The sequence below is a fragment of the Cnephaeus nilssonii genome (genome assembly GCF_951640355.1).
Source record: "Cnephaeus nilssonii genome assembly, chromosome: 1".
NCBI classification, from domain to species: Eukaryota; Metazoa; Chordata; class Mammalia; order Chiroptera; family Vespertilionidae; genus Cnephaeus; species Cnephaeus nilssonii.
The window spans coordinates 65704282-65715250 of NC_137072.1; the positions used below are offsets into that span (position 1 = coordinate 65704282).

The window sequence follows — 10969 nt, forward strand, 5'->3', positions numbered from 1 at the left end:
GTAGCTCTCCATGTTCTCTCTTCCTCCTGCCACGAGCTCAGCAATGTTTAGATGAAGTCTGGGGTCCATCAGGGTGGATTTCCAGAGAAGCCTGACACGGAGCTGTGGTTGACCTGGAGATGTAACGTGAATGAGAAGGAAATATTTGTTGTTCTTTCTTCAGTATCACCAAGTCTATCCTCAGTGGCACATGCAAAATCAATGCCCTCTGGATGGAGTCGTCCATTAATATAACATCTGTGGGCACCGATCCAGTTAATGACCAACAGTCAGTGTCCTCTAGGAGTTTGAAGTCTAGCTAAACAGATAAACAGTTAAGAAGGAGATACCAAATCAGGCCTGGCCCACCGCACTCTCTTCCAGTGTTGGTTTCTGTGTCTAGGTCCAAGGCCAAATGTCTCCTGACTTTATGTATCCAAATATATGTTTTACTTTGCTGGATTTAACAAGTTACATAAGTAATAAAAGTTTATTATAATAAATCAAACAACACAAACGTATATAAAGAAAAACAATTTTCTTTTTCTTCTCTCTCCTTTCAATGGTATGTATCTACCATGCCTTTTTCTGTGGTAGGTAAATATATAGGGTCACCTTTTAATATTATCTTACTATGATTATTACTCTGCCAAGGACATCCATTCGGTTACTAGCTCCAACTAGACAATTAATTCTTTTAATTATTAATAGCTTCTTTTATTGGATGCTTACTATGTCCAAATCATGCTTGTAAGTACTTTGCTTAATCCCCTTGTCAACCTTGTGAGAAAGGCACTGTTATCAGCATTTTCCATTTGAGGAAACTGATAAATTGGAGAGAGTCACACAGATTAGGAAGTGGTAGAGTGAGAAACCCAGGCTCTACATTCCATGTGCTCAACCTCTAAGTTATATCGCTTCTCTGATTTTGTAATAATCCATGAGTAAATGGGCAATAATTTATGCAATTGTTTCCCTATTGATGGAAATTGAAGTGATTTCCTTTTTTTCTCTACTTACTTTGCTACCACTAATAAATTGAAATAAACAACACTGACACTCTTTTTTCCCCTGTTACTTTCTTCCTGTGCTTAATTTGGGAGAGCCTACCAACTCTGGCAGTCTCAGTCTTGGTTGGGGAAGGGCTCCCGGTTATCATAATTCATATTCCAGTGACCAGTTAGGAATTCTTGCTTCACCACGTCCCCTGAATCCTCCCATATCTTTGTAGTAAAGGGCAGAATAAAAAGCTCTGTTTAAGTCAACACAGTTTACATTTAGAGACAGGGGGAAGTGAACTGTAAGGGATATCGTCTCCTAGATGTGTCAGATGCAATCACGCAGCATGGATTTATGAAGCGGACTGAAATATTTGTTTTGATTGCTCACTGATTAAGAATACACGCTAATGCACAATCTTGACAGACATCTAGGCCAACTACCCTTACTTGAAGAATCTGGGTCAGGGTTGCCCAACTTCTAATTCAGCAGTCGCTTTTCATTAAAGGATTATGCAAAGAAACCTCAATTGGTTCTGTACAATTGACTGCTTCCTCTTCAGTATTTAATATTACAGGAGTCCCAGCAGTCACCAATGTTACTGTCCATTGATTTGCAATGTGTCCTTCCTCCTTGTTTAGTATAGAGTTTGAAAAGGCAATTAGCTGGAGATCTTATGAAAAATGGATATACCATAAGAAAAGTGGACATATAATTTAATAACAAATAATTCATGAAGATATTTGAGGTAAGGTGTTAGACAAAACCCTATAAGTTGGAGATGCTTACAAATGGGGTTTTGTAAAAATGTGAAAATTATTTAGATGGAAATGATTAAAAATTGCAAGAGGTATGTTTTAAAATTTACATCTAGAAGCACTCCAGGATATGTACTTATCAGCAGATTGCTGCATTGTGCTACCATATGAATATTAGAGACTGAAATAGATTTGATTACTTTAAGGTAACTTATCCAGTAAAATGCAGAGAAGAAAGTCAGCATAATCTTGGAGATTTTGTGTTTGTTGCTGGGTAGCATATTTTTGTGTGGGGTGGGGGTTAGGGGTGGCTAAGCATGCAGTTTCCTTTAATTTCTTCTTCTTCTTTTTTAAATACAATACAGGCTTTAGGGTAACCAATAGTCACTCTGTATGGTATATGTTGAAAGAAATGCATTCAAAAGCTTAAAAACTGATGATCACAGATGCAAGAACTTCTGCTTCTGAAAACAAAGCATCACATAATCTCTGTCCTGAGTGTCCATTCGTCTGTTTCTCTCCTCAGCAGCCCTCTCTGTTTCTGTTTGCATTCCCATTGGTGTGGGGTAGGGCACAGGAGCCTCTGAATGTCAAAGGTTGTCTTAAAGTTATAATGGGCTGCACCAATGTCTGTTCAGATGTCCCTGGCTTATGATAGTTCAATTTACCATTTCCCACTCTACATTGGTGTGAAAACAATATGCATAATAAATTACGTGACATATCCAACTCTTTATCATAACATGGGCTTTGTGTTAGATAATTTTGCCCAACTGTAGGCTAATGTGTTATAATCATGTTTAAGGTAGTTGAAGCTATGATGTTTGGTGGTGGTGGGGGGGTGCATTAAATGCATTTTTGACTTACTATGTTTTCAATTTATGATGGGTTTATTGAGATGTAACCCCATTGTAAATTGAGGAGCATCTGTATTTAATCTCAAATTGAATATTATTCTATAGTAGGCATTTGTTTCAATGTCTATTTGTTCTTTAATGGTAGAATTATTCCTCATTACACAGAAGTTCAATAAAGTGAAACTTGAAAAAGAACTTATAGGTACAAAAATGTATTCAATATATGGTACCTGTTCAGTAAATTCAAGGAATATGCCAATCCCTTGTCTGATGTTCTAATAAAAGGGTACCTTCATTTGTTCATTTTTTAATATTCCATTTGTTGTTTTTGTCTCTATTTTCTCTTCTTCGGTTCTCATGATTTCGCTCATTTCCAAAAGGGTGCCTCTTAGACCTTGTGCTGCAGCACTGTCTGAGCTTACTATTCAGTAGAAAATATGAGGAAGGAGGATTGGCTGAAAGTGACTGCTTTTTCAGTCCAGTTATTTTCCCTGGATAGTTTAATTCAACTTTTTTGCTTTTCCTTTAAGTCATCAAGTCTTCAGATTGAACACATACAAAAACAAGCAAACTTACAGTTATATTTGGATAATTCTTAATTTATCATAAAGTAAATTTAAGGATATCCTATATAATAAAGAGATGACATGCAAATTAATCCTCGTGCCCTCACAAGATGGCTGCCTATGACCAGGCCTACAGAGGGGTTAGTGAGGGACAACCAAACGACTGAATAAGCAGGCTGCATGGGGCTACCAGGCCAGCGGGGGGTGGGGGGTGGGAGGGTTAGTGAGGGATGACCGAACGACTGAACAAGCAGGCTGCATGGGGCGACCAGGCCAGCAGAGGGGTTAGTGAGGGACCACCAAACAACTGAACAAGCAGGCTGTGTGGGGCGACCAGGCCGGTGGGGGGGTGCAGTTGGGAGTGACCAGGCCAGCAGGGGGGGAAGTTGGGGGCAATTAGGCTGGTGGGGGGAGGTTGTGAGGGGCGACCAGGCTGGCGGGGGGCGGGGCAGTAAGGGGTGACCAGGCCGGCAGGGGAGGCAGTTAGGAGTGACCTGGCTGGCGGGGGGGTGGGGGGGGCAGTTAGGGGCGACCAGGCAGGCAGGTGAACAATTAGGAGCCAGTGGTCCAGGATTGTTTGAGGGATGTCCGACTACCGGTTTAGGCCTGATCCTGGAGATTGGGCCTAAACTGGCAGTTGGACATCCCAAGGGGTACCAGATTGGAGAGGGTGCAGGCTGGGATGAAGGGACACCCCCCCCCCCCCCCCACAACTCTGTGCATGAATTTCATGCACTGGGACTCTAGTATTATATATTTTTCTGTAGTCTTAAGTGTGATTTTTAAGAAATCATGTTTTAAGCCAAACCTTCTTTCTTCCCACCTCCCACTCTCATCCTTTGGAATAATATACCTTTCTATGCCTCTTTTTGCTGACTCTGAAAAAAAAAACACCTCATGGCCCATGATTCTCACTTATGTTCATGTTTGATCAACCTGTTTTCTTTTTCAGATCCTCTTTTCAGTTTTTCAACCGAATTCTGTGCCCTCGTCTTTGGATTACTTCACCAGGCCACCTCACCTTTGGCCCTAGGATGGTTTGGCCAGTGGGAACTTTGGCAGGGATTAGAGGGAGGGAAGGGAATGAGGCCTGTGTATTTATTGCCCTTCCCCTCTGTGTTGTCCAGTACCTTGGCTGTATTTCTGGAGTAGCTTAAGGTTTCTGTAACATGTTCCTCTCCACACAGCCTCTTTGTTTCCAAATTCCAGCAGCCCCGTTGCCCTTTTAGGCATATGGGTAATAACAGGGACAGACAACTGATCCCAACTGCATTGTCCCTTGAGGTTTCCCTACCCCATTGTAGACAGGTTTTTATTAAACTTTCCTCAAGGTATTCAGTTGGAATGTGCCATCCGTTTCTCGCTGGGGCTTTTGATGGGTAAAACAGTACAATGAATGCTTATGTTACTGGGAAGTAGTGTGGTATAATGGTTATTTTCCATTTGGTGTCAGATTGATCTAGGTTTGAGTACATCCCCATCACTTGATAATTTAACCACTCTGGGCCTCCATTTTCTCAAATTTAAAGTGGGGAGAGTATTACCTATTTCACAGAATTGTTATGAGAATATGTATGAGTACTCAAAAATGTTAATTATTATATTAGTTTAAATATAAATATATGTGTATATTGCCCTAACCGGTTTGGCTCAGTGGATAGAGCGTCAGCCTTCGGACTGAAGGGTCCCAGGTTCGATTCCGGTCAAGGGCATGTACCTTGGTTGCGGGCACATCCCCAGTAGGAGGTGTGCAGGAGGCAGCTGATCGATGTTTCTCTCTCATCGATGTTTCTAACTCTCTATCCCTCTCCCTTCCTCTCTGTAAAAAATCAATAAAAAATATATTTTAAAAAATATATAAATATATGTGTATATAATAAAATTTTTCATTTCCCTTCAGTTTACACTGAGTAGCTCCCTTACTGGTAAGGCCGGGCAATTACAAAGCAGTCATCTTAGCTCCTGTACACTTTGTGCAGCTATCTTTGTGTTCATGTTATGTGTACCCCCTCCTGCCCAGTGCATCATATATTCCTGCTTGTTGGAAAGACACTTTGTTTCCCATAGATAATCCTGGTGGCTCTAGGCTCTGGTAACCCTACCTCAAGTCTGTGGAATTTCTTCAGATGGTGAGGGCTAGAAGCAGGGTGTCCCGGTGAAGTGAGACTTTTGTCCTGGTGTCTTACCCGTGAGCATAGGCTGCTAATGGCTCAGGTGCTATGCATCATTAGATAATCCAACTGCTTCACAGAATGTTTTATATATATATATATATATATATATATATATATATATACATATATATATATATATATATATATATATATATACTGTTTTGAGAGCACTGGCTAAGCCCAGAGAGGTGCTGCAAGGATTAGCTAATCGATTATTTTAAATGCTTTGAAACTGGCAGAGTTTAGTGAGAAGAAAGGGCTAAATAATTTTAGCAGGCTCAGTGGGAGTATAAACTCTACCAAATGACTCCTAATTTGCTTTAGTATCTAGTAGGACTTGCTTATTGTGCAACATGTCCATTAAAATGAGTTATAAATGTTATTGCATTTAAAACATGACCTGGGAAATGCTTTAATATAAGAAGAGGTGTTTGGAAAATACACACAGCTTTTGTCAAATGGAGCTGCAGCTACTGAAACCACTTGGGTTTCTCTGACTCAAAACAAGCTTTGTGAAGCATGAGTCAGTAACATGTTTTTCAAGGGCCTGCTGTGTGTCAGGGCTGGATATGGCCACCATGGTTCTCTGCCTCAAAGTTTCATAGACTAGAAGAGGAGAAAGATAGACAAATGGTTGTACCGCCATTTGGTCTATTTGCATATTAGCCTTTTATTATATAGGATTATTCAAGATTGAGAAATGGAACAACTATCTCATTGGTTCTGCATTGACAACCTCAGAATGCCTTGCTTCTTGCTTGCCTTGACCCTTCTCTTAAATCAATCCAAAATGCACCTGACTTTGATACCCTAAGAACTCTAAGCCCAACCTGCAAGCTAAAAAATAGACACCCACTTCCTCTAATAAGAGACTATTTCAGAATCTCTCTTGCTTCAGTAATTCAATAACAACCAAAGTAATACTTAAAACTAAAAATTTGCTTATACATTTACTGGTACAGGGGATTTTCCACATACTTAATTAAAACTAATGCACCTTTCAAGGGTTGGAGGAAGGTTGCTGCTGAGAGTGAAGGATGAGGAGCAGGTCCACTAGTTCATGTCCAGTCTGGGTTTGTTGACCATGGAGTGTAATTGGGTGGGTACTTTGGACTGTCCAGCTTTCCTCAGTCAGGGCACCTATTGCTCCAGATTCTCTCTGGTGTCCTAAGGGAGCTTCTTCCAGAATATTTTTTAGTGTAGTTTTACAATTTGGAGCATAAATATTTGTTGGATAATCAAATGCCTGAATGTCAAGTTTCTCCGAGTCTACAGAGGACCCCTTGACATTTCTGAGGACTGTCTCTGGAGATATTAAAAAACTAGTAGCCCTGTGCATGAATCCATGTGCCAGTAGCTCTCTGCGGGGCCTTGCCGCTTTGTGCCCACTGCTCAGAGGCTCTCCGCGGCCCAGAGGCCCATCCATGGCCGGGCGCGGAACGCTTGCTTTGTCCCCGCGGCGATGAAGCAAGCAATCCACCAGGCTGCTCATGCTGCCCGCTCTCAGGGGCCGCCCCACCCCCTACCCCCCACCCCCGGGACTGGGGGACTCTGGCGGGGATGAGAGGACTGGGCGCCACCATCTTGTGGCTATGGGTGCTGCCATATTTGTGACAGAGTGATGGTTAATTTGCATATTACCCTTTTATTGGATAGGATACCCAGATTTGCAAATGCCTTTGTAGTATATACTAATTCCTCAATAAGATGGGTATTTTCCACTGGCTGGAGCAGTCACTGAAATAGTTTCAGGATTCCCTTCCCACCTGTTTTTGTATATGATGAACTCTTTCAAGTCCCAGATCCGAGTTCATAGCCAAACTTAATATTCTACCCTTTAATGTATCCAAAATGCCCATGGGAACTCAAGCTTCATTCCAATGCCTTTGAGAAGTCTGCAGGGCATTTCAACTTATGCTCCAAGCACTAGGTGCCTTTCGTTCACCTTGTGGCGTTCACTGTGCTGCTATAAGACGGCACCTTGTCCTGGTGGCCCCTGCTCTGGCCCCTGTGGCAGGGTTTCTTCTACTGCTAGTCCTGAGAATGGCTGCCACAATGAAGGCAGACACACTATTTTTTCTTAACTCTAACACAGCTAATTTGGCTTCTGGCCTTGAAACAAACCATTATTTCTTTGACTGATTGCTAAGAGTAGTTAGTTGACTTGTGTCTAAGGGCATGTTGTATTAAAAATATCAATCTTTAAATATTACAAACTTATGAAATCCAGTAAGATTTCATACCGTGAGAGGCATAAGAACTGAAGCTAACTAAGGGGGAAAATGTGGTGCATTCATTCCTTTAATAGAATAATAAGAACCTTTATTGAAGATTAATCCTGTTAGGCACTTTTTAAAGCACTTTTACATGTATTAACACATTTAATCCTTACACTGATTCCAGGAAGTGTTTCTATTATTATACCCATTTTAACAAATAGTAAAACTGAGGCACAAGGAGGTTAAGTGACTTGCACAGTTAGAAGGTGGCAGAGCTGGAATGTGAACCCAGGCAGTCTGGCTGCAATGCTTTTACTCTAACTGCTGTGCTCTGTGCTTTTAACTGTGGTTGCACTATTTAATTGAATTTGTTGGGGTGACATTGGTTAATAAAATTATACAGGTTTCAGGCATACAATTTTACAATCCATCATCTGGATATTGTATTGTGTGTTTACCACCCAATTCAAGTCTCCTTCCGTTACCATTAACTCCCCTTTCCTTTCTTCTACCTTCCCCGTGATTGCACTATTTAAGTGACCTTTTCTCTCCCCCTTTTCACCCTGGGCAAGGTGGGACTTAATAATTTAAATGTATAATTTTTATTTTTAAAATTGAGGTATAATTGACATATAACATATCGGTTTCGGGTGTTCATGAAATGTTTCACTAAATGCTTTTAATGATGTGATTCTACTATACTTTCTTTCTTCTTTTTTTTTTTTTTGCTGAAAAAAGCTTTATTGCTTTCATTTGATCCAATGCATGGGAGAGGGCTTCAGGGTGGTTAAAGAATGGCTAGTAGTTTCGGGAAGAGGCTCAGGTAAAGCCAGACACCAGGGGACTGCAGAGGGGCCTCTCAAAGGCCTCTGGGCTCCAAAGACTCCTGGTCATGCCTGAGGGTGAGCCTTTTGAAGAGATACTTGCCCCGCCCAGCCTGGGGGCCAGCCAGCCTGCAGATGTTAGTCAGGTGGTCGCCCATCTTCTTGATGAGTTTCACCTCCTCACCCAGGAAGTGGTTCTCCAGGAAGCCACAGAGATGAGGGTCTGCCCGGGTAGAACCCAGGGCATGCAGCTCCACAAGGGCCTGGTTAGGTTCCTCTCCAAGGCCAGGGTGGCCTCCATGGCGTCCTGAGTTTTGCCCACTCATATTGGGAAGGTTTCCGCACATCCTGGAAGAGAACACGGCCACCACGCTTGTTTTGCAACTTTAAGAGATGCTTAGCGCTTCTTCTCCGCCACCTCGTGCCAACTCGCAGAAGTGGCCCACACCCTTGCCCTTGAGAGCCACATCGTCAGAAATAGAAGCCCAGCGAGAGGTAGGTGTGGGAGGCCCGCAGATGCAGGCTGGCCAGGCGGTTGACCACAGCCTCCATCTCGGTGGAATAATTCTGACGAATTTTGGAGCTCATGGTTGTTCGGCAATAAGGAGTTAAAGTAGAAAAAAAACCAAACAAACCCAGTGTTGGCTGGTCCCCGAGGTGGTTCAGAAGGTGGTGACTGGATGAGACGCAGGAGAGTGGCTGGAGGCTGGAAGAAGGGGCGTCCCTGGGTCTTTTCTGTTCATACACTGTTGAAGCAAGAGACAGATCCGGGACCGCCGAGGGCACTGCCTGTACTTTCTTGCTGTAGCAAAAATTCAAACTGTGCTGAAAGGCATAAAGTTTATGAAGAGACGACCCATATTCTCACCCCTAGGTAGAACAAAGGTTAATGGTTTGTATATTCCTCCCCCAGGGTTTCTTTTATGCATGCACTCACACACATATTTCTTTTGTTTGTTTAATGCATACTTTAATTTCCTTTTTCACTTATCAATGTCATAGACATCTTTCTAGGTCAGAATGTAGAATTGCACCTCCTCTTTTTAAAGAGCTGTTTTAGTAGCCACATATTATGCCACCGCACAAATAAACCTTAATTTATGTTAGCTGTTCCCTACTGCGGGATAGTCAGTTTTTAAAATGTTTTGCCTAGGTTTTTACTATTATAAAATCTGTGGCAAAGATGCTCATTTGTTTTCCTAGTATTTTGTGGGTTTATTGTTTAGCTTTAAATCTTTAATCCACATGGAATTTATTTTGTGCAGGAGGTAAGGTGGGGATTATAGTGATTTCTTGACTTTCATCATTCAAATGATTACCCACCTGAAGAGATTCAGTCTCCAGGCACCCAAGTAAACACGTTGCATCTGTTATAGAAATACAGTGAAAATTGTAATAAGGGAACTCTCTATGGTGGGGAATACTAGGTAGTGTGTTGGGGAGAGGGAGCAGAAACAGCAGGCTCAACCAATATGGACTGGAGCAGGGGGCTCGCTTTCAGGTTGGAAAGCTGCATTTTAATTAGCAATATTACTCCCAAATGCTTAGCTGGAGCAGTGGGGGATTAGAGACCCCTGCTTGCTCATCATAATTTGGAACCTGCACATCAGAGCGTCTAATTAGATCTCTCTTTTGAAAGGTCAGCCAATAAAATTGTCATGTTGTGTCATTCAAGGTCGAGAAGCTACTCTGCTATAAGCTTGGTGGATTTTTTTCTAAAGTTAAAAATTGCCTGTTCATGTCTAGTGCCTTTAACAACCTTTGCTAGACTAAGATTCTGGCAGGCCATCATGCAAAGGATCTCTGCAATCTTTCTGCCACTTAGAACAATTCGTGTCCATTATATATTTTTTTCTTTATCACTTTGGACACTGTGCTAGAGAGTCAGTATCTTAAGCCCTTTGGTATGTTTTCCTGTTCACAAAGAAAACAATATTTAATTCAGTCTTTGTTTTGGGTCTTGGATTCTGTAATTGAATATTACTTTCAGTTAATTTCTATGGGAAGAAAACCCCAAATAAGCTACGCTCCTCTGAAAATGTTATTATCATACAAAAATTAATGAGGCTAGGTTTTTTTTTCGATATTATTACTTGGCTATAAGTGAAGTTAGGGAGCTATCTTCATTCTTTTAAACCACTAGGATCTTTATCAGAATTCTCTATGGGGTGACGAGTTCAGGGGGGAAATGTGAATTATGGGCAACCCTTCTATATGACAGTTGCTGCTGTCTCGCTCCACTTACTTGGCCTCTAGGAGTGGGGCCACCTCCTGGGTTCATCAGACCTCACCAGCTTCCTCCCTGCTCAGAGCTGTTGGGCGGTTAGCCTAAGGACATGAGACCAGGGGGAGGAGTACTCAAAGCTGCAAATGACATTACTCCTATTTCAGTTATATTCTGGGTTAAGTTAGTTTTTGTGAGGGTATCAAGAAAATCTTATCGCTGCCAATAACAATATTTCCCAAAGTGCAGTTGCATCAGAATCACCTGAGTGTCATGTTTCTTTTCTTCTCCTTCTCCTTCTCCTTCTCCTTCTCCTTCTCCTTCTCCTTCTCCTTCTCCTTCTCCTTCTCCTTCTCCTTCTCCTTCTTC

At 41.9% G+C, this 10969-nt stretch overlaps 1 pseudogene across 1 annotated transcript; it reads right to left on the minus strand.

Moving 5' to 3' along the window:
• Positions 1–8411: 8411 nt before the first annotated feature.
• Positions 8412–8964, minus strand: LOC307093027 (ferritin light chain-like; annotated as a pseudogene). Its single transcript has one exon. The product of its transcript is annotated as a ferritin light chain-like (transcript).
• Positions 8965–10969: the final 2005 nt, after the last annotated feature.